At 37.2% G+C, this 25,203-nt stretch overlaps 1 long non-coding RNA gene across 9 annotated transcripts in view; it reads left to right on the top strand.

Annotated features, from left to right (window-relative positions):
- LOC148127794 (uncharacterized) overlaps window positions 1–25,203 on the top strand; it is a 120,376-nt gene that overhangs the window by 9,343 nt on the left and 85,830 nt on the right. Inside the window, exon 1 of one of the 9 annotated variants that reach the window (XR_015740026.1) lies at window positions 23,576–24,300. The exons of the other annotated variants lie outside the window; for them this stretch is intronic. This is a non-coding gene — a long non-coding RNA (uncharacterized LOC148127794). Of the gene's footprint in view, window positions 1–23,575; window positions 24,301–25,203 lie in introns of those variants that run through there. 9 annotated transcript variants of the gene reach the window in all.

Raw genomic sequence — 25,203 nt, 5'->3', positions numbered from 1 at the left:
AAATTCAGAAGCTTGGTAATTGACTCATATTTATGTGCCCAGGTATTTGCCTGGCTTGTGGTGTGGAGATTTTTTTGTTTGTGAGTGCAGGCTTCCAAATAATTGACAGTCTGGTGGAGTCATCTCTTCTATTCATGTTTTCAGGTTTTTTTGAATCTTTATGGCTTCTCTGACAATTCTGTAGTTGTCCAATGTATGTGGCAGGGCATGATACACAGGGGATGCATCATGGCAGGGATGTATGTGGCAGGGCATGATAAACAGGGGATGCATCATGGCAGGGATGTATGTGGCAGGGCATGATGCCACATACATTGGACAGACCAATAGAAGAATAACTACCCACCTGGATGAACATCAAAATGCAGTAAAAAAGCTGGAACACACTTCCTCACTAGTCTAACACATGAAAGCCACAGGTCATAGCATCAACTTCAATGGCATCAAAACCCTAGCCACTACAGAAAACCCCAGCTACAGAATACCCGCGAAAACTTAAGAAAACAAACAATATATATATATATATATATATATTTCATATTACAGAAGAGGAAATAATGATAGAAAATAATATTTGTAGTTCAGGATTGAACAGTAGGGTCCTTGGTGCTCCCTGAGCTTGGTGATTTTCTTGTAGACATTTCATTACCAAACTAGGTAACATCATCAGTGTATGATGACAGTTTGGTAATGAAACATCTGCAAGAAAACCAACAAGCTCGGAGAGCACCTTGAAACCCAAAGAAGGGGCTTCCAGTTTGAGCTTCTTCGGCAATGGACGGAAATCTACGATCGTGAGTAATTTTAATCCATGCTCACCACTGGAGCACCCCAAGCTGGCTGGTTTCAGAGCTAACTCACCCCATAGAAGTGGTAAAGAGGGGGAAGACTGCCAGCAGTGTCAAGGAGAGCTGCATCTCTCCTCCCCAGCTGGCCATTACTCCCTTTCCCAAAGGCGATTGCAGCAGTGGTCAGAAATGGCCACCTCAAAGAAGAACTCGACTGGAAAAGAATGTGCAGGAGAAAGATAAGAGAAAGTTTTGGGCTGATCGGGTCAAACTGAAAAAGCAACATAAGGTACCCTGGAATTTGAACTATAAAGAATAACATTGATCCCAAAGATTTTGAAGTGGTGAATGAGAGAGGGAAGGGAAAGGATTTGTTTTTTTTTTCTTTCCTTCCCCATATTGACAACTAAGAGATTTAAGTAAGAAACTGACAAAATCCACTTTGACATTAACGGGCATTTAAGCTGAAAATAAAATGTCAAAGAGATAATAAAGGCTTCTGGATTTTCAAAAACTTTTAAAGAAGGAAAGGAGAGAAAAGGAAAAAACAAAAGGGTAGGGTCTGGAAAATTGGAGGACACCACCTGGAAGTAACAGGAATTAACAGTGAAACTTTAACAAGATTCCTAAAAGATATATTCTAACTGAAACTTTGTAAAAAGATAATAGAACCCCAGGGAGAGAAAGTGGAAAAAAGAAGCAAGAAGAAACAGTTTTGGATTATTTGGTGGTTTTTTTGGATTTTTTGGTTATTGGTTGTTTAAAAGTTTTTAAAATGGTATCACACTTGGAAGAACTGAAAATGGAACTTAGAAAACAGAAAGAAGATGTACAAGAAGGAAGAGGGTTTTTTGGCTTCATATTTCAATTTTTAGAAATGGAGATCCTGAACTATGAGAAACAACAAGAAATGCCTGTAGAACAAGAAGGGCGGGACAAAGAAGAAGCCATCTTCAATGAACAAGTAATTCGATGTGGGGAAAGAGAGTGAAAAATTTAATATCTGAAAAAAACAACAAAAAAGGAATAGTTTGAAAAATAATTACAATATTAGGATGAAACAGAAGAGAGAATTACAGAAAAGAGAATTAGAATTAGAGAGACAAGGGGTCAAAAAGGGGAGGGAGAAGAAGAGGGGGAAGAGGGAAAGGAAAAGAAGTTATAAAGAACAGAAACAGGATATAGAGAAACAAGGAAAATGTACAAGGATTAAAGTTATAAGTCTATTTAGAAGACAGAGATAATGAGTGAAAGTTGAAAGAGGGATTCCGCAAGGGTACATAAGATAATATTGTTATATTAGAAATAGAAATGAACTTAGAAAATATGAAACAAGTGTGATAAAATACTCATTGTAATGTAATGTAATGTTTGTTAATAAATAAATGAAATAAAGAGAATGAAAGAATGAAATTAGGAAAGGATGGGAACATTTTAATTATTATTAATGTGTTATAAAAATTTAAGTGAAGAGGAATATGAAAGAAATATGAAAAAATATGGAAATATTATAAGTGTTCCTAAGGAAGTATGATATCCCATTGAAAAGAAATGTTAAAGATGTTAAAGATTATAACTAACATTAATGATAGAACTGAATTGGAATAGAATAAGTATTTTATTTATTATTGTTATATATTTACTTTCTTTTAAGAACTTAGTGTGTATTTTAAAAGTGTACCAAGCAGAATTCAACTGGAAGTTATGTGTTATATTGAATGTTATTATTGTAAAGGCACAAATTGAAGTTTAAATAAGAGTTGAATGGACAAAAATTAAAAGATACAAAGGTATCATACTCTAATCAGTAACTACAGGGGAAAATTTTGTTTAATGAGAAAAGAAAATATGAAATTGAAACAGGTCAGACAAAAGTATAAATTTAATGATTAGAAAGATATTGAAACTTAGAAAAAGATATACATAATTGAATTTAGAAAGGAATGAGATAATTAAAAGCAAGGTTGAGAAAACTAAGGGAAGGGAAAAATTATTGAGAAAATGTTAAAATAGTAATAAGATATGGAATAGAACACAAAGATGAATATGAAATTGAGTTTGTGTCTGTATGGAGAAGTGATAACCCAGGACCATGCTATCCTCAAAAAAAGATATTTTATTTGTATTATGTTTTGTGAAAACCCAAATAATTTTTTTACAAAAAAGAAAAAAAAAAGAAACCCACAGAAGGGCAAATTTTTCAATACATAACTAATAATTGTATTACTGCCATTAATACACTTAGTTACATTTTAAAGTAAATTAAACTAATTTCAGTTCTGGTTCTATCTATTCCTTGGAGCCTAGCTCTTTGAAAGCTATTTGAAGGGCAAGTGTGGCCCTTGGCCTAAAAAAAATGTTTAGCTTACTGTGGAGAATGAAGTGGATTTTAATTTGAGCAACATTTCTACTTTGTATTCTGCAAAAAAAAAAAAAAAAAAAACCCACACCACCCAACTGTCAATTTAGAAGATGGAATCCTGTCAGTTCTCTCTGCTCACTTAGTTGCCAAGTGATCTGAATCCACAGCCAATTTCATGGGATCTCTAGCAAATCACTCTATGGAAGGCCAACTAATTGCCAATGTTCAAATCCCAGCATTTACACCAGTCCTATTTTCCTTGGCCAGAGATGAAGGATGTCTGTTTGGTAATGCTTCAACTCTGTGATTGTTTCCTAATGGTTCCATCTCAGCTGTCATCTTCTATCAGGAACAATCAGAGATCCAAAAGCAAAAAAGGAGCAACCTTTGCTTTCCTCTGTTTCACAGCCTGTGATTGTAACTCTGAAGGCAAACATTTGATGTTTTTCTTAATATCATTTTTTTGATGTTTTACTTAGGCTGATGTTGTTCATTACCGTATGTCCTTTTTCTCATTCCTAATCCTTCCTATGTATTCTACAAGCCTGTGATTAACCTGGATCGATGGTTGGCCTGTTCTGTATTGATACTGTACTTTGCAGCATGATCTTTTGTCCAAGTTTTCATTGTTACAGACTGTGGCTATTTTTGTCCTAGATAGAGCTGTTCTAGCTCATTTTTTGCATTTAGAACACCCTTTTTGTGCCTATTGCTCTCTTGTCTTCCTAGATGAAGTATATGTCCTGTGTTTTCACACATTACTTTGTGACTTTATCTATTTCTGGAAAGTGCTCCTTTTCTGACTGAATTAGTTTTTTTGCACATCAAGTAATATTGAAAAATTGCTATCATCTCTCTCTCTCTCTCCCCCATCCATCCATCCATCCATCCATCCATCTATCTATCATATATCATCTATTCTCACTCTCTCTCTCCTCTCCCCCCCCATCTCAGTGCTTGTCAGTTAAGGGAAAGTGTCCTATGAAAAAAATCTATCTGGAAATTTTCAGGTGGGAAGGAAGAAAGGAAGAGAGGGAGGGAAGGAGGAAGGATTACTGCAGGATGGATGCAAATTTCTCCTTGAAGAACTGACAATACATAGCCATTCTCATCTTTGAAAAATGCAGCTGGGCAATGCTGAATAAAATATATCTTTGACGTTAGTAATACAAATAACCCAATACAAATTGTGGGTTAATGTTACTTATTTATATATTTATTAGGTTTACATGCCATCTTCCCTTCAGGAGATTGAGGCAATTTGTACAGTATAGTGATCCTTCTTTCTCTTTCCTCCCACAACAGCCCCTGTGTGTTATATCTCTTCTAACTCCAACTTTGCCCCACTTTGAGCAAATATGAGTGATTTTATTTGCAGAATGCTTAGCCAGTGGGGCACAGCGGCACATAAAGACTGAGAAAGCAACCTAGAAGAAGACACAAGTCCTTTAATTAATTATTTGAAAAGAGATTAATCCTTTCCTAAATGTCCTATTGAATGACATTCTGTGGATGAAATGCAATTTTGAATTGAACTGATTTTTTTTTTTTGGCCAAGTGTAATTTGACACACAAGGAATTTGTCTTTGGTACAGAAGCACTCAGTGTCCATACAAAGCAACAGAATCATCATCATCATCATCATCCCAATAAAAGGGGGGAAGTAAAGAAGATAATAAGAAGGATAAATAATAATAATACAACCACACCAGGGGTGGGATTCTACCAGTTCACACCTATTTGCTAGAACCGGTTGTTAACATTCTAAGCAGTTTGGAGAACTGGTTGTAAGAAGAAATTACTGGTCTAATCCTGTAAGGAAGACAGGAAGAAAACATTCTGGTGTTGCTTACAGAAACTGCCTCTCTGTTAACTCTTATTACATTCTTGGCAGGACTAGTCTTCCTGTCTCAGGAATGTCTCTGGAGTTTTTTTCCCCTCCTTTGCTGGTACTTTGCTTGTGTGGAGTGACCATTCAAAGTTACAATGACACTGAAAAAAGTGTCTTATGACCATTTTTCACACTTACGACTGTTGCAACATCCCCACAGTCATGAGAGGCCAGGTGAGGAGATGTGTGCCTCAATGTGAGTGATATTGAATTAGCCGCACCCAGCCAATAACATGACCACCAAGCCATGTCCACCCAGTCACATGACCACCAAGCTACACCCACCACCTAAGCCATGCCAACAGAACCAGTTTTTAAAAATGTTGAATCCCACCCCTGAACCACACTATATGGGTAAATATGAATAGACATTAGGCAACAATGTAAGAATCAGGTGTTCAGCAGAGTAATGGCACGGGGGAAAACCTGTCCTGTGTCTAGTTTTTCTGGCATGCAATACCCTATATCACTGTCCTGATGGGAGGAGTTGAAACAGTTTATGTCCAGGATGTAGGGGGTCTGCAGATACCTTCTTAGCCCTCTTTCTGACCTGCACAATAGACAAGTCTTCTATGGAAGGCAGGCTGGTTGCAATTGTTCTTTGTGTAGTCTTAACTATCTGCTGAAGTCTGCACCTGTCCTGTTTGGTTGCTATACCAAATCGGACAGTTATAGAAGTATAAATGACAGAATCAATAATTCCTCTATAAAACTGAATCAACAGTCTGAACTTCCAGAGTTGATGCAGGAAGAACATTCTTTGTTGTGCCTTTTTAATGATGGTTCTAATGTTAAGTGCCTATTTCAAGAGATTGTACAATTCAAAAACTTGAAGGATACTACTGCTGATACTGTGCTGTAGAATATAGTAAGAGGTGGTAAAATAGAAGGGTTCCTCCTAAAATCTACTCTCATCTCCACAGTTTTGAGCATGTTCAGCTCCAGATTGTTTCAGCTGCTCCACAGGATCAGTTGTTCAATCTCCCATCTATATGCAAACTCATTACCGTCTCGAATGAGGCCAATAACTTCTGCAAAGTTCAATACTGTACAATTCAGTACAACACAGTACAATTCAATGCCTAAGAAGATTTGGCTCTGCTTGAGCTCCAGTTTTTGCCTGTTTAAAGTTAATAGTCAATACTGTCATCTCTGCAGACCATGTAAGTGGGGTGAGGAAATGACCTTTGGATATCTTGCCCTACCTCTGTGAGGGTATTTTCCTCACACCCTATTATAATGCCCAAACAACAGGACCCTGGACTGAAAGTATAGCACTTGTAGCCTTTTGTGCAGAGCTCTGTGTTCCTCAGAGCAACTTCTTTGTTATTTGTTTGACCTTCATAATGAGAACAAGTTGATACAGCTATGGTTAATGAGCCAATTATTCTTCCTCAGCCTAGCATCCATGGAAGCAGTTTTCCCCCACTACTTTACTGTGGGAATCAATTAAGAACTGTTCTATCCTTTATGTTTTCATTGATAAGCTTCCCTCAATGAGATAATTGATTGGTCAGTAGCAAAACTACTCATGAAACTGTTCCCAAGCAGGTAATACGGGCTTTGCTGTGAGGTTTACCAACTCATGTCAGAAATTTAACAAACCTGAGTTAATGTTTGTTGCAGCCGTAGGAAGCAGATGCATATAGAATGAAATTATGCCAATATTCAATGCTAAATAACAGGTAACAAGCATAGATATTTTCTCCATGTAGAAAATGATATATAGATTTATCTGTACTAGTTACTGAGTTTTGCATGACTTGGACTTGATTATAGTAATTTTTTGGGATTGTGGTTTCTTAGTGTGTATACATATGTGTCTGCATATCTCTGTGTAAAATGTTACATACCCTTAAATCCATAATACAATAATGTAATGTAATGTAATGTAACGTAATAGTGTAGTGTAGTGTAGTGTAGTGTAGTGTAGTGTAGTGTAGTATGCAATGCAATGCAATGCAATGCAGTGCAATGCAATATGAAAGGGACGGTGTGTATTATTTGAAAGATGTACTGTATGAATTCCCACAGCAGCTACATCAGCCTGGAAAAATAAGTGGCTACTTTGGTGATTGGAAAAGAGATGCTTTGAATGAGCTCTCGCATCTTCTGAAGCACCTCTTTTGAAGAATATACACAGCTTTTGTTTACATAAGTGTAATACAAGTAATAAATAAATTACACTACAACTGAAGTCACACTGTGGGTAAAAGTTACAGTATTATCGAGGTAAGTATAATCTCTATTTCACTTGTTTCCTGAGTGGAGAACTTTATTTGTATCTGTTAAATTTTACCCTGTTAACTTCAGCCTATTTTTCTAATCTATCAGAAGTATTTTGAATTTTACTTCTGTCTTCTAGGGTATTGATTATCCTTTCCACTATTGTGAAATGTCCAAATATGATAAACATTCCACTTACCTCGTCTTCCAAATTGATATTGAAATTGTTGAAGAGTGTAGGAATCTTGATCCTGATTCTGAAAGCCCATTTGACATGGAAATCCAGATGATGAGCATTCCTTGAGTATCCAGATAATTGTTGTGCTACACAGCTTGCTAATTCAAATATCACTGGCTGTTTTGTTAAGTGCTGTGTTGAAGTCAAGATACAGTATATTAGGTCTACATTCCCATAATCTATTAAATAATTTACTTGTACATAATGAGATTAATCTGGAAAGTCTCTCTCTCTTCCTCTGGACAAATGTATGGTGACTTTTTATCCTATCATATTCAAGAGACTTACTTATCAGTCTTTTAATCATCTGCTCTAGAATCCCAGGTACTGAAGTTGTTTGAACGCTCATCTTTTCCTTTTCTCCTTTTTAAAGATGAAGACAATATTTGACCTTCTCTAGCACCTGGCACTTTACACCCATTCTCAGGATTTCCCAAGATTAAATTAACAGTGAGACCATCTTCAGGATCCTTCAGTACCCTAGGATGCAATTTTTTGAGCTATGCTATTTAAACTCACACAAAGCAAAAAGGTTGAATGTTTCTATAACCCTCAAGGTATGTTTCTACATCTTTCATGTTTCTAGAATATTATTGTAGAATATTTTTTGTTGGAGAAAACCAAACTAAAAGAGTAGTTAAGCAGACTTGTCTTTTCATTGGTACTGTTAGCATTTGGTTGTTTCTTCCTCTAACCTCTGAAGGAGGAAGATATCAGATAGGCAAACCAACAATTTCTTGGAATAATAATGTTTTGAAGATAGGGCATTCTATATAAACAATGCTAAGGCTTTAATTCACTGCTCTACTTTCATTATATTCTCTACAGTTCTCTACAGCATGCTACAAAAACTGTAGAGTGACTTAGAGTTACCAAGTTCATGGCAACGACTAAAAGGCTGAAAATAGACTGGACCATTTGAGAGAATAAAATCAGCTTTCATATAGTATCTTTGGATATTTTCTCAAGTTATTCTTATGGATTGATGTAATTCTGTCATTTCTAAAGTGTAGGTAACCCAAGGTTGTTTGTGCATGCACGCATGTTTATGTCAAGGTTATTCAGCTTTATTCCCAGATAAGCATATCCATCATGATGCTGATAGATGTATTCAGAAATATAGCATATTTTTCTTCTCAGATGACTCCGCAGGAAAAGTGAATTCATTCATTAAAGAAGAAATCAAATAACATGCTTTAAGCTGCTAAAACCCCACCTCCAGGATTATATTTAAAAAAACCTATACTTTTAAAAGTTCCATCTTGCATTGTCTGATTACTTCACACTCAGTGTAACTAATGCAAAGTAAAAATTCTCTCCCCCAAAATGAAACTCAGTTTGAGAATTTCATAAACGGGAAAGTCTGCCCAATCTTGTCCCAAAGGTGCTTTTTCTGGAGGCAACTGAACTTTCTGGTTTTTCTTTGAAGATGTTTCACTTCTCATCCAAGAAGCTTCTTCAGCCCTTGGATGAGAAGTGAAACGTTTTCAAAGAAAAACCAGAAAGTTCAGCTGCTACCAGAAAAAGCACCTTTGGGACAACCATGTCCTGGATGACTGAGAATCTCCAGGGACATTTAGCTATGCCCAATCTTGTTTTTGCACTGATCATGAGCAGCTGTGAAGTGAGGAGATACCAGACTCCTTCCAAGCCTTATTAGGAACTTCCAGGAACTGAATCTGTGAAGTTGTGCATGTACTTTATTTCTTTACCATGGATTATAATCTCTAAACTAGAATGACAAATCCAGAAGTGCTGTTGTTATCTTTAAATATTTTCTTTTAGAATAACCCTTCTAAGTGAAATGGATTTTTTTGAAGAGTTTGACCTTCAAAGAGTAATTATTTCTAGATTACAGTCCATGTATTATATAATCATCCTCTTTTAATAACCCTTGCAGTCTGGGCAACTGAATGGAGTGGAGTGTTTACTGGACAGATGCCCTTTGAAGAGTAATTATTTTTAGGTTATAATGCATGTACGGCTGAATAAATACATACATACATTTCTGGTTAAATTACTAGAGAGCCTGTTTGGTCTAGTGCAGGGGTAGGGAAACTTGGCTCTTTTATCACTAATGGACTTCAACTTCCAACATTCTTGAGTGAGCCATCCCTGGCCTACTGGTTTTTCAGTTGTGGGGGAAATCAATTTTTGACTTGAATGGGACTGTTTAATATACAAATGTAGGACAAATTGTATATTAAACAGTCCCATTCAAGTCAAAAATTGATTTCCCCCACAACTGAAAAACCAGTAGGCCAGGGATGGGGAACCTTTTATGGCCCACTCAGGAATTCTGGGAGTAGAAGCCCATAACTGATAGAAGAGCCAAGTTTCCCTACCCCTGGTCTAGTGGTTTAGACACCAAGCTAGAAAGCTGGAGATCATGAATTTTAGTCCTGCCTTAGCCATGAACCCCAACTGAGTTATTTTGGGCCAGTCACTCTCAGCCCAATCCACTTCACAGGGTAGTTGTTATGAGGCAAACAGAAGTCAGAAGATGTGTTGGATATGTTTGCTGCCTTGAGTTATTTGTAAAAATAATAAAGGTGGGGTATAAGTAAATGAGTTAAAGTAAACCAACAAAATACTATACAGAAATCTATAGACTTTGTACTAGTTGACATGTATCAGAAGTCATTAAGCTTATTTATTTCAAAGTGCTTAACCTAATGGAGAATCATGACTGTAACTTTATAATTCTATGCATGTTGATAAAGATTACAAAGAACTATAACAAGCCCTAATGTTCTTTTTAAAGTTGCAACTAACTATACAACTTTATAAATATAGGATCTCAAATGATAGGCTATAAAATTTGGCCATCAGTCAGAGTGGATAGTAATGGATTGTTGGCCAGCAATCTAACTCACTAGTTTTCTTTAGCTGTCAATCACACATAAAGTGAAGGTGCCCAGTTGCTGCTAGTTGTATAACAAACCAGCATAGCAGAATACACTGTTCTCCTATGTGTTTACATTAGAAGACAAATATGTAGGTTAAGATAGGAGCACCCTGTGCGCCTGTTCTATATATGATTGACAGTTGAACAAAGCTAGTGTTAGGGAGGGTTAGCGCAGATATTTTTTCAGCTTAGTGTTATTTATTCCAAACTAGAAAACTGATTTAGAATGGCATTTTCAAAAGGCTATTCTCTTTTTGTTACTTCATATGAAAAACAATATCTGTAGAGAACCAGAGTTATTTTAAAAATATTGAAAATTTGTAAGTGGATAACCTCAACCCCCCCTCCCCCTGTGTGTGTGTGTGTGTGTGTGTGTGTGTGTGTGCTCATGTATATTTTAAAAAGGAGGAGGGGAACAAGACATGTTCATTAATGCTAAACATTGCATGATCCATACATTCCCTTTAGTTATCTATTTGACCTTTCAGAAAAGCAATATTTTTTAATGCTCACCACCAACAACACAGTCCTATCTGATATGGTGTGGTTGTTAGCTGAACAGCTTGGATGAAACGATTTCACTCTCATGTCACTCTGATCTCTATGTAAGGAGAGGCAAATGTTGTGGAGCAGTTTTGAAGTTCTCCTTGAGATGATGTGAAAGGCAATCCTTTTAGAGCTTTATTACCCAGCACCCATCAGGAACAATTGAAGCTGCACCATTATTTGAATTTTATGTGAAATTGGAGAAGCAAATTAGCTGTGAAAAATGCAAGAATTTTTGAAAAACGGAGCCTAATGTGACAACTGGGTATTATGACATAATTAAATTAGTTCTGTGGTGCAGCTTTTAAATAAGGGTAGCTGAATGGAGCAAGGCTCTTGTTCCTGGGCTTCAAATGAAAGGAGAGTTTTAACTTTGGGTGCCATCTCAAGAACTACAGCTCAGGATAAGAGAAAGGAAGTGTAAAAGTGATTATTCCTGCCATCCCATGTGAATATTTGTCAGAGTTAAAGACCCACAATAAAACATTCTTGTATAAGTAAGAGAAGTCTTTTCAAGTTGCTTTAATTTATTGATGGCTTAAACACTCAGGTTGTTTATTTTGTGTTCTGCATTTGGTTTTTAGACATCTGAACATGGCCCTTTGTCTCTGTAGCCAGTCTGTTGTTTGTAGCACTAATCCTTTCTCTGATGCAAACAGTGAATATATCTAAGTCTTTGTTTTTTGGAAAGAAGTTGATTTCAGATACTTAAAATCTGGATGTTTGGGAAATCATTTTCAGAAGGTGTAAAATTCACCATATGGAAAGCATGCAAAGTGAATATGCATACTCCATAAACTTGTTCAACTGGAAACATTAATTTTTAGCTTAATGGATTTGATGATTTTGTTGAGGGTTCTGGAGCAACCCTTTGATCTTTTTCCCATCTGTATTTTTCCATTGAAAATTCTGAACCCATCAGAATAACTATAGAGTTAAGGTTAAATGTTGTTTAGTATCTCTTTGCGTTGGTATATGGAAAATGAGACAAATCATGAATGAATGAATCAATCAATCAATCATTGGCCAATATTAATCGATTTCCCCATTTTAGACATAGCTTTTGACATTCTATGCTTATTTGCACTATTAGTAAAACAAAGGTGATGCTGTTATTAATTTTTTTCTGTTTCTCTCCCGCTGCATTTTCTCTGTTTTGATATTTATTTTCCTTTCTTTCCTTGAGTGAAGAAGTGAGCTTTTTGCAGACCTGACTTACTGCTCTTATGGACTTTTTTTGTTCAAAATAAAAATTATTTTTTTTTCTGCTGTGCAGCAAGAATATTTAGCTCAACAGGGGAGCTTTCTGAAGTTTAAAGGTTGCTTAGAGAAATTTCAGAACAGCTAATGCTATATAAAAAAAGGACAAGGGATATTTTTATACGCCCTTTCACAGCATCTCTTAAGCTGTTTCCATGTTTTGCAAAACAAAGCAACAAGACAAAAAACCCTAAATAAAATAAAATAATAATACAGTTACAAAAAGCATACATCCAACTGGGAAATTCTGGGAATTGAAGATTACACATCCAAAATTAAGAAGATTGGGAAACATTTGGTGTGGACAAAAGGGAGGCATTAGGATAAACACAATTAATCTCATTAATAAATGGTGATCGTTCTTTCTGGAGATTTTTTATTTTTATTGTTAGGTTTTCAAAGTTCTTTGTTATTTTAATTTTTCAGTCAAGAGTAGTTTCTTACACATTTAAAGACCGCAGATCCAAGGAAAGCAGTATTTTAGTTTTCCAGTGTTCTGCAGTAATGAGTCTGGCAGCTATAATAAGAATTGTATCAATTTCTTACATTATATCAACTTATATCCCTTGGGAAATATGGAAAACAAACTATTGAAAAGGTTCATTATGAGAACTGTTGATTTTCTTTATTTCCTTAGAAAATTTCCAGCAAAACAAGTAATTAATCAACGCAGTTTACAATTACCTTACATTCTTGTGATTTCAGCAAAATATAGTTCCCTGCTATAAATTATTATTTCGGTGAGTTTCTGGTGTTGTATTTCAAGCTCTCTATTGCAAATATAGCAGCATGTTAATGAAAAAAGGTACAGAATGTACAGCTTTTGTCCTTATAGAGTAGTAATCTTTCCAAACAAATCTTGATGTCAGTCACTGTTAATAAGCATTTAAGCAAGGTCAGACTTGGTAGTAGAGAGGTTATCAGGACATTTATGGCTGTAGGGTTAGGCTTGGTTTGGAAATTGGAACAAACATTCTAGAAAAACGAGCAACAGGAATTTACTTCTCCATTTTGGCCAAGAAACAGACAGATGTCTGTAGGAACTGAACTTGATTCAAGGGAATCTTCACTTTTATATAGGATAGGTTAATGAGGCCAGCCAATTAAGCTCTGGATTTTGTTCAAGTGCAACCAGAACAGTAAACATTAAAGCTTTCCAATTTGGGTCTTTTCATCAGCTGAATAAACAAATTTGTTAGAAGCCCCACTGTCAAACTGGTAACAATGTCACCAGAGGGCTATTAAAGTCATTTGTATTTGAAAAACTATTTAGACAAGAATCCAACTGAAAAATAATTTAAAATATAGGATGAGAGGAGAAGAGGCTTTGCTATCTAATCCCCTTTTGTTTGTGTGTGACATCAACACATATGCAAAATGGTGGGGTTGGATAGCCATGCCCTATGTATTATGCAAATTTAACTGCCCTTTGCATATGCCATTGTCTGAAGCAAATGCACAGATTACCTTTTTTGGAAATAGGTTGGTGATTTTGCAATGTCTCCATGATGTTTGAACCTGGATTATCCTAGCCTTAAATTGAAACAAATATAGGGATAACATTGACCACAACAAAACTGGAGTGCTGAAATTACTGATGTCACTTCTGGCTGTCAGAGAATTGTTTTTTCTTCCTTGACAAGTTTATGTATTCCATTTAAATGCCATTTTGCTACTAAAATTAGTACCACAGAAGTTCAATACAATTTTTTTTTTAGAACTGCAGCTCAAATATTTAAAATAGTATCTATTAAAAACTGATCTGCAAAAAAAGCAATAAAACTAAAGATTTCTGGACCTATCATGTTTAAGCTAAAGCCAGATATGTTTTAGATATTGAAGTTCTAAGCTCGTGCTTGATGTGGAAGAGAATGAAACTTTGATTTTGGGTTTTATCAAGTAGCTGGATAGATCTTTACAGAAAGAGCTTGTACGTATTATTATGAAAAAGCAAAAAGTGATGATTTGATGTTAATGCCTTGTAACAGAGAGAATTGGAAGTCAATGCTTCTTTTTCTTTTTTCTTTTCTTATCTTTCCTCACTTCTCCTTCCTCTCTCCCCTCCCCTCTGCTTTTCTATTTACTTTTCTATTTTACAATATTTTATAACTCAATAAAAATGTTGAACCATAAGATATTCTATCTAAGTTCTATCTTGGCTTTATTTCATATTTGTTTCTGAGGATCAATTTAGGTTCCCTAGGAAAAGAATTTGTCTGTAGATTGTCCTTATGTTGTTGCACGTATATGTAATCACAGAGCCTCTATTTATCTATATTTCTAAGGCCACCAACTGGACAGTGACTCTGGGCTGTGTTCATGTAGAGCTGGCTATTCATTCTTAGTTTACATTCAGTCACAGATAGCAAAATATATAGTCTGTGGTCTGATGGAATTTTTGTTGGTTATTTCATGCACATCTTTAAGAATTGAATCAGCAGAACTGTTATAATGAAACAGGATTTGTGATTAAACTGAGTGATCTCAGAAACTACTAAAAATAAATGCTTCAGTGCATTTGTTGAATCATCGGATCATTAATTTGTTCAGATTTCTTTCTTACAAAACTATTATAACATTTTCAGATGACTATTTGTGGGCCCTTAAAAACACACACACACACAAAATCTATTACTAAAATTTCTTTTCCAGTCAATAAAAAAGATGGAAAAAAGTTCACTTTCTCACTACTGTTTAACTTCTTTATCTAATTGTTTTGACACAAACAGGATGTAAATCCTTTTTTGCTTGTAAAATCTCCTAATGATTTCAGTCTTTACATCAAATTAAAGTAGCTTTTAAAGGAAATAATGCATCTGCAGATGGTGCTGAATTGCATAAAATTAATTACTACATGTGCAAGGTCTCGGTAATGAATTCCACTGAGGCTAAAACTCACTGCATGCAGAATTAGATGTTCTTCCTTTTATTATTATTATTTTTATTTATTTATTTATTTAGTCAAACAATTATTAGATAACAGGTATAAGTATAAACATGGTTATAAATATATGAAATGGATACGAATAAGAAAAAAAAGAAACAATAGGACAGGGATGGTAGGCACGTTTTGGTGCACTTATGCATGCCCCCTACAGACCTCTTAGGAAAGGGGTGAGGTCAATAGTAGACAGTCTAATGTTGAAGATTTTGGGGTTTGGGAAAGAAACCACAGAGTCAGGTAGAGTATTCCAGACATTGACCACTCTGTTGCTGAAGCTGTATTTCCTGCAATCAGGTTTGGTGCAGTTTACCTTGGGTTTGTATCTATTGTGTGCTCTTGTATTGTTATGGGTGAAGCTGAATTATTCACTGACAGATAGGACATTGCAATATATAATTTTATATACTATACTTAGATTGAACTGAATGCGGCATAGTTCTAGGTTGCCTAGGTCTAAAATTTCAAGTCTGGTGGCTTCAGGTATTATGCAAGAGTAGAGGAGTGGAGGATTCTTCTCGTAAAATATTTCTGGACTTTCTCAATTATATTAATATCAGATATGTAATGCAGGTTTCAGACTGATGAGCTGTATTCAAGTATTGGTCTAGCAAATGTTTTATATTTTGTATCTGTTCATTTCACTGTCACATGTTGGGTCATGTTATAAGCGGCATGGTGGCCAAGTGTTGAAGATGCTTGCCTCCTACTCGGAAGGTTGAGAGTTTAATCCTAGGTAACGGCGGATGTTTTTCTCTGAGGGCACAAAAAGAAACTATCTGCTATGAACTCCACATAAGCATCAGGGCAGGCATTCAGTCAGTAAATTCAATCAGCTCTATTAAGTCGCCCTGACTATCCCAAATTAAGGGACAGGGTGGTAAAAAGAAAAAAAACGTTGGGCCTTATTAGGACAAAAGAAGTGTCTCCTTGAGTTGTAAACTAGGGACCACATGCATTTACATTTACTTTTGGAAGAGTCATTCTGATGAAAAAACAAAGCAAGGTATATATATTTACATTTGGCAATAATGTTTTAGGTTTGCCGGGAAATATGAGTGATAGGAGTGCTCTAATTCCTATTTTAGTCAAAGTGGAACGGAAAGACAAGATTCACAGCAAGGAATTAAACAATATTAAATAAACTACAGAAGCTACAGTATAATAACTCTATCATGGGTGCCAAACTCGTGGGGTTTGGGGAAGAAACCACAGAGTCAGGTAGAGTATTCCAGACATTGACCACTCTGTTGCTGAAGTCGTATTTCCTGCAATCAAGTTTGGTGCAGTCAGGAATGAGTTAGTACAATTTAAGGACCAATGTAAGGCAAAGAAAGAAACATGGGCTTCCTTTCTAGCAATGGGATCCCCACTGCCTCCAATCTTATCTTGTGTCCACTGGCTCATCTATTGCTCACAAGAGAGTTTTCGCGTTCGCAACCAGAGAGATGCATACAGAGATTTATATGGTCTGGCACAAATTTCAATGGTTGAACTGGATGCAGCCATGCTTTTAACATAGCTTGGAAAACGGGCTGGCTCAGAAACTCTGAGAGCTGAAGTCCATAAGTCATAAAAGGGCCAGCTTTAAGGTAATACATAGATGCCCATGTTTTAGATGCTGGGGTTCGATGCCCAAGTGAAGATTCTATTTGATCATACATTAAAGCAGATTCTCTTTTTTCCTCATGCTCTTTCCTTTCATGTCTGTGTTCTACAAAAACAGCAGTGTTTTCTGTCAATAAATTAGATCTCTTGGGCAATCGGCAAAATATTATTAAGTAAATAAGTAAACAAGTGCAGAGCAGATCTTCCTCCCTCCGCTCCTCATCATTTTATTTCCTGGAGATTTCATTCAGGGGATTCCAGCTCAGTTTAACTTCACTGCCTGCTTTCCCCCCCTTTTGGGCTCTCCTGGAATCCTTTCCAACTGGAAGGCAGGCGAGTGAGAAGGTGGAATTTGCAAGAAAAAGAAGCCTCTCCCAAGAGGGAAACAGACATCATGAACTTAAGCAAATGCTTCTATAGAATCTTATTCTCATTTAGATGGTGCTGAGAAAATTCATCACCTCACTTTTGGCCAGTTCTTGATACGGGAAGGAAGCCATTAAGAAGAAAAGAAATAAGAAACAGTGAGCCAAAAGGTGGGAGAATCAGCACAAGTTAAATTAAGAATCCATGTTTATTGAAAGAAAAATACATGAGCTGAATATATGAATTTTGCTAGAATGGTTGGTAAATCAGAACATTTAGGGCAGCATTCTTGGAGAGGTCATCACATCGACCAGTTGCCCTTTTTACTTAAAATGATTCTAGGTATCAAACCAACGTCCTGGTCTTTTCATAATTTATTTTAACAAGTCAAGGAAAGCTCTGATTTTCCATTTAAAGAACCTGAAAAATAAAGTAAGAAGGAATCAAGTGACCTTTGCGTGCCTGGGTCACACTGAGTTTCAAATGAGAGTTTTGCCTCAGCTGGTATGCAAGAGTGCTTATATGTGAATTATCTTTGCTCTTCCAAGGTACAGAGTTTTTTTCTTTCTTCAGCAGCTGGGTTCAGCCTTTGGATTTCAGCCAAGGAGCCATAATTTCAGCCACAGGAAGAGAGGTGGCAGTGCAGGCTGCCTTGTGCTTCTGAACAAAAGGCAGAAGATAACCTAGCAATCAAGCAAAGCAAAGCAAAGCAAAGCAAAGCAAAGCAAAGCAAAGCAAAGCAAAGCAAAGCAAAGCAAAGCAAAGCAAAGCAAAGCAAAGCAAGCTGTGAAACAAAAATAAAAGAAGACAGACCTGGCCCATAAAAACACCAAGAGTTGGACATGACTGAATGGATAACATTATAATCACCAGCCTCAGGGACATGGGTTTCTGGTAGATAAGGGCTTCTTGGATTGCCATCAGGGGTGGGATTCACATTTTTAACAACTGATTTTGTGGCCATGGCTTAGTTGGTGGGCATGGCTTGGTGGGCATGTTATTGGCTGGGCGTGGCCAACTCAATATCATTCACACCAAGGCACGCATCTCATCACCTGGCCTCTCATGACTGTGGGGATGCTGCAACAGTCGTAAGTGTGAAAAATGGTCATAAGTCACTTTTTTCAGTGCCATTGTAACTTTGAATGGTCAATCCACACAAGCAAAGTACCAGCAAAGGAGGGGAAAAAAACTCCAGAGATGTTCCTGAGACAGGAAGTCTAGCCTTGCCAAGAATGTAATAAGGGTTAATGGAGAGGCAGTTTCTGTAAGCAACACCAGAATGTTTCCTTCCTGCCCTCCTTACAGGATTAGGCCATTAATTTCTTCTAACAACCAGTTCTACAAACTGCTTAGAATGTTAACAACCGGTTCTAGAGAATAGGTAGAATCCCACCCCTGATTGCCATCCCAAAGGTTTGAAATAGCCCAGTACGTTTTTCAGTATCCAGTGTTCACAAAGGGCTGTCAATCAAATTGACATCATGAACAACAATGATACCCAATTCTGAGCAGGAGTGGTGACTTGTTTGGGGTTATTGAAGCCAATGGCTTCAGCTGAGCCAACTAAGATACCATTTTGTTCTCTAAGCAAAGGTAGAAGGCTGTTCCTTCAAAAGCTGTGTATTAAGCCTAGTCAGTCCAGAACTTTCATACTAAATGCCAGTCAGAATTTCTATTACAGATTGCTGTTTCTTCCTATATCTAAGAGGGCTCTGTAATCTAAGTAAAAAAAAATCTACAAAGTTCCTATTTCAAGTTCCCAGTAAGGGAACTTTCATAGGGTAAATAATAGCTCTTAACTGTTTGCTGTTGGAAATAATAAAACAATATCTTCATAGATAGTAGCCTTAACTCATGGCAAGTATCTTTATATAGAAAAGAACCTCACTTTTTCAAGTCTTAAGTATATGTATATACATGTGTGTGTGTGTGTGTGTGTGTGTTTATGTATGTGAACATTTTCTAGAAAGCTACTGGATAAATGCCAAGGAAAGACTGATCTAATTAATGGAAAGGCTGGTTCATGAGCTCAGTGAATCTGTAATCCCAAAGTTGTGATTATATCAATGGACAGAAATAAATTTAAGACTATTATTTCCTATACAGTACCAGTCTGAAGCCACATATCTGGCTCTTTTGGGATACTCACAACATATTGTTGACAAAGTATGTAAAAATTGCTTCAGCATTTTTATGTCTGTGCGTATTATTTTAGTCCATTTAGAAAATGCCTAAGTTCCTAAGTACTCAGGGTGCTTGACACTCATAACCAACGTAAAATATCTGTGGCAAGTCATAAATAAAATAGCCATGTTAAAAAGTAATGTATTAAATAAGTGGAGCATTTATAATATCATTTAACGACATAAATAACAACAACAATTAATAATAATAATGTAACAATGCAGACGTAAGAATTGGTGATAAGAAAGACAAAAAAGTGTTGATAGCAGAGGAGGAAATACTGTACTTGGGGCAGCAGAAGCAAAAGAATTGGTTAAAATCACAAAATGCAAAGACCTGCGAATTGAAGTAGAACCGCTATGGCAGAAGAAAGCAAAGGTAGTACCTAGGTTCCTTGTGTATAATCCTGAAACAACTGGAGTACCACTTGAATATCATCAACATTGACAAAAACATCATCAGTCAGTTCTAAAGGCAACTTAACTTGGAAGAACTTAAATCCCCTGATGATACTTTTAACACCATCAAACAACATCTGCCAGGACCTTGGGAAGGACTTGGTAGATAGATAAAAATATCAGATCCGGTCAGAACATTTGGCAACAAACCATAATAAGATGATTGATGATGAGGACGATGACGATGATGACAGCATGCTACCCACCAAATGCTTTCTGGAAGCCTATATCTTAACTCAGAATGTATATTTACCAATTTTGGTATTTAAATAATAAGTATTTGAAGAACTTCATTAATCTTCAACCCACAATTCAAACTGCTAGCATTTATCATTAAATTCTGACACAGAAAGTTGTCTTATCCTCTATGTGCTGCCTGGTTTTCAAAGGACTGCTTTCTGGAGAAAGGCAGGTGATAAAAGGCAAGTGTGACCTCTGCAATTGTTAAGCAAGTCACCGCGGGTCATTAAATGCTATGTCACAAAATTGGGACTCTTGATTTCCTGCCAGCTTCCCGACTGATTTTGCTTGTCAGAACCTGGCTGTGAAAGTCTCAAATAGCTATCGTGTGACTGTAGGACATTATGATTGTTGTAACTGCAAGCTGATTGCCAAATGCCTACTATAAATCATGGTCACATGACTGTAGGGACATTGTGACAGCCACAACTCTGAGGACTATTTATAACTCTCATTTTTTAGCATTATCTTATCTTTCAATGAAAGCTGAATGAATGGTCAGCAAATGAGGATTATCATGCAAGAGGAATTCTTATAGTTTATGGAACCTTTTTGCCTTCTGTTAAAATCCTTCACCCCACCCTAGTCGGATCCAAAATGCTGAATGGGTGGAATGGATTAAAGTTAGAGTAGTGGTCCATGGCTTCCTCATCTTTACGAAATATTCTATTCTCTTTTTCACTGGAATACTTGTATCCTGTAGCGTGGTGCCTCTGCCTTTCAATCACATTTTTTGTGAAGCAGTAAAAAGTGGCTTAGATAAATGCACATCTGTTTAAGCACTGGTGCATTTTGCATGGATGGGCATGAAAACTGAACAATTAAGTCTTAGTTCATGTTAGGGAATTAATTTCATTGCAGTTCCATGTGATAAGGATTTTTTTATTTGTGTTTTTTGTTCTGCTTATTTGAAATGTCCAGCACTCTGAAAGAATGATGCGTGCTTCTTCATCCTCCACTGATGTGCTTTCCCCTGGTCCTTGAGATGAAAGGAGAATAGGTTGTGCAGAAAGCACTGCCTTGAACGGGAAGCAGTTTTAGAATTTGGTGAGGGATTGATGAGTTCCCTGCTGTCCGCTCTCTTCCCTTTCTGCATCATCACCAGTCAATCCCCTGAATACAAGAGAGGGATAAGCCCTCCTATGGATTGGGAATATTCCTGTGGATAGACCCTTCAAAATCCATGCTGTGGAGATTCTCAATCATCCAGGTCATAGTTGCTCCAAAGGTGCTATTTCCAAAAGGCAGCTGAATTTTCTTGGGGTTTTTTCCTCCTTTGAAAATAGGATCCATGATTACTTTTGTCCCAAGGCTTGAGCAAGCACCAAATTCCATTTCTATATCCTTCCCCTCCATCTCTGCTTTGCAAAATAATCTTGAACAAAGCTGGTCCTGAATTTTCTTCATATTTTGATGCTATGAAAACTAGGAAAAGGGAAATGTTGGATCCAAACCTGAAGCTAGAAAGTTGGAAGGAAGAGTGTGAATATTTACCAAGTCCTTCACCGAGGTGAAGAAGAATGTGGTGGACTTTCCATTGGAGACCTCACAGTCCCTATTGTTATGTCCCAGGAAAAAGTAAAGGAGGTAAACTTAGAACCATTCTCTCCTGCATCTTGCTGACTAGGCAATCTGCCTCAGCAAGGAAGTGACTCAAGATGGAGACCCTTTTGTGATGAGTCTTCCATAAGTGCCGTAGCAAGCAGCCACTTTGCTGCTGGGCCAAAAAGGATGTGTGGATGAACACTATATCTTCTTTATTCTGTGTTCTTTCACAGACTCTCAATTGGGTAAAGGGTATGGACTCTACTGTGGTTAGAATGCAGTACTGCAGGCTACTTCTGCTGGCTGCCAGCAGTTTGGTAGTTTGAGTCTCACCAGGCTCAAGGTTGATTCAGCCTTCCATCCTTCTGAGGTGGGTAAAATGAGGACCCAGATTGTTGGGGGCAGTAAACCGTATAGTGAGAGCTGTAAAGCATGGTGAAGCAGTACATAAGTCTAAGTGCTATTGCTTCTGCTATTGCTACCTTTCAGTCATCTCTTTTTAGAGGCGGGTGAAGGACAATCTTCAGGATAGAGAAATGCCAAGACCTGAAGTTCAGATATCTTCATGCAATGGCTATATTTCACAAAAGCACATTGAGGTAGATAACATGATGGATTTTAGGAGGTCATCATGTTTAAGTATGATTTATGAATTTCCTCATTTCTGATTTCTGAAATCAAATAAACATGGTGTTCATGTACACTGAATAACCAGGATTCACCTGTTATAACTATTTACCCAGGTCCCCCTTCAGCATAGAATTGTTTGATATGGGGTTCTTTTTTCCTCGTTTGTTTATTTACTACTTTATTTATTGGCCCAGGGTTGTTGAAAGTTGGGTGGCATACAAATTTAATGTGCTCTCATTATTATTACATATACAACATGTGTGATCACAGCTGCCAGTTCTTTAGCTGGTGTTGGCTTTCGTGCACATCGAGTTCCTCCCAAAAATCTAGGATTTCATAATGTATCAACATAGTACATGTTTGAATCAAAGCAGTGTGGATTTTTGTAATTGGTGGATGGAAATTGTGTCAATGCACAGACTTTCTAAGTGTTGCCCTAAGTGTTGCTTTTTGTAAAGGCACCCAGGGTGTCAATAATCACTGGACCTACCACAGCCATTTTATGCCATAATCTTTCAACTTTGAATTATTATTACTTCAATGGCACCACCCCACCCAACCCATGCTGGCAGAGGAGGCACACCAAAACCCCCGTCAGTCAAGGAATTCTGCCTGGTGTGGTCCAGGAGAAGAGCCGTCTCTGCTGTGGTTCTTGCTCCTTGAAGTAAGATCCATTCCCACCCTCCTGGGCTTCCACAGGAGCCTAAAGACCTGGCACTGCCAGTTGGCTTGGGAGCCTAATGGGGAAATATTACAAATATTATAGAAGACCCCACTTCCCTTCCCACACACCCTTCTCCCTCCCTCCCCATCTTTAATTATAATTTGTATGTTATTTGTATGTTATGTTATTTTTCATGGTTTCATTGCTTTTAATGTGGTAAGTCGCCCAGATTTGCCTGTAGTGAGATGGGTGGCAAATAAGATTAATAAATAGACAGATAAAGGTTATTATTATTATCATCCCTTTAGTTGGCATGAGGACCTGCTACTCTTTTCTCAGAAATCTCTGTAGAGGTTCCCTGATCACTGAAAATCTAGATGTGTGAACAAAAATATGTCCTGCAGTCTTGGGAGGAAAATTGGATGTGCCAAGATGAGAAGTTCAGCGTTGTCACTTAGGATGGAAATCGCGGGACTGCAAAGAACCATCCATGCAAAGGTGAGAAAATGATTGGTACTTACTTTCCCAGCAAGGACAGAAAATGGAATGAAGCTGGGGGGAGGGGGAACCACGAATGGGATGGGGGGGAGAGCAAGATGCACCATATTCAAAATGGAGACGTGGTTTGTAATCCAAACATCAACTTCTTATTATTAACCTCATTTCCAGCTGCTTTGGGGACATGAAACCGGCAGCTTTAGGCTGCTATGCAGAATACTCATAACTTACTAAGCGTTATCAGATTCTTGCTGTAAATAAAGAGCATCCATGAATATGACCTACTTTACAGATGGCTGTATTTAGAATCCAAATAATCTGTGAGAAGTTATTTTTAAACCATATTTAGGATTACGTCCTTGATAAATCTGATTGGTTTTCAAGTACTCCACCAGGAGTATTAGCAACCCCAAAAGCAAAGACTTCAGAAATCTCCCCTTAATTAATTCAATAAAATGTTTAAAGTTCTTCCTGGATGTATGTGTGTGGGAGAAACAATCTTCAGGGATTTCAGTATTCTGAATTAGTTGCCAGGATAAGCAGGAACAATTTGAAGGGAGAAAGTTAGCATTCTTTTGTGAGGGGACTGATCTGTTCATAAAGTAGGCAATCAAATTCCCTGTCACATGTTATGCTGACAGAGAGCTTCCCTGAAAAACCTTAGCTGAAAATCCACTGACATCTTTGTCAGCTTGACTATTTCTGCTTAGGGCCGCCTAAAAACGTAGGATTAACATTAATGGCATTTGAGGTAGACTAACAGGGGGAAGAAATGAAATCCATTCTGATCTTATATACATATGTCTAAAGCCAGAATAACTCCTAGGAAAACAAGAGGAATTGATTTGCAAGACCCTCTGGCTTCCGAAATGTGATGTGTGTTACAGATGATATTCATTTTATTTTTCCTTCAGTCTCCAAGGGATGTTGATATTATAATACAGGTGAGGACATCCTTCTATAATTAAATCTTTAAATATAGCATGCTATGATAATACTATAGGATCTTTTTCACCCCTTAGGGTCAACTTTTATGAAAGGGAATATTCATGAAGTCTTGGTACATATCCAATTTTGTACTTGGAGAGCATTTTTTTAATGTTCACCTAAAATGACTCCCTAAATGGGCTTGCCTGTTTGAAAAATTATTGATGGAATGGCTCTAACTAGTCCCCCAAAGGCTCACAATAGGAGTCCTGACATTTCCTTCCACCTCCAATGTATATTTTTGTTTGTTTTCTGGACAAATAAACATGGAAACTAATCAAGGAGAGAAGCAACCTGGATTGTGGAGAACTTCCTCACAGTGAAAACAATTAACCAGGGGAAGAGCTTGCCTTCAGAAGTTGTAGGTGCTTCATCACTGGAGGTTTTTAAGAAAAGACTGGACAGCCACCTGTCTAAAACGGTATAGGGTCTCCTGCTTGAGCAGGGGGTTGGATTAGATGACCTCCAAAGTCCCTTCCAGCTTTATTCTGATTGGAGATTTGATCATTTTCCAAAAAGAGAGCAAGGCTGGAATCAGGCTTCAAGGTTTATTCCCCCTGCCCCCCTAAGAATATCTCTTGGAATTCTGTGGGTTGGGAATAAAGACGTTGGTGGTGGGGTTGATGGAGGAGACTGTTACTTTTCTCTACTCCTTGTATCTTCCCATTTATTTAATCTTTGAAGCATTTTTAAAAATCAAAACATGAGGCATCATATATGCAAGACACCCTAACTGCTAAACAGGGTGAGCTTTAAAACATTTTTGTCTGGGCTTCCGGTTTTGGACTTCCCCCAAAGATGGACCACTGACTGCGATTGCCCACAGCTTTGGCCTGTGCTTCTTCATCTGAGAGCCCTGA

This window comes from Pseudonaja textilis, chromosome 1, assembly GCF_049901715.1.
Source record: "Pseudonaja textilis isolate UNSWEBS1 chromosome 1, rPseTex1.2, whole genome shotgun sequence".
Taxonomy (NCBI): domain Eukaryota; kingdom Metazoa; phylum Chordata; class Lepidosauria; order Squamata; family Elapidae; genus Pseudonaja; species Pseudonaja textilis.
Note: the sequence above shows the minus strand (reverse complement) of the source record. Positions and strands in the feature narration are given on the sequence as shown.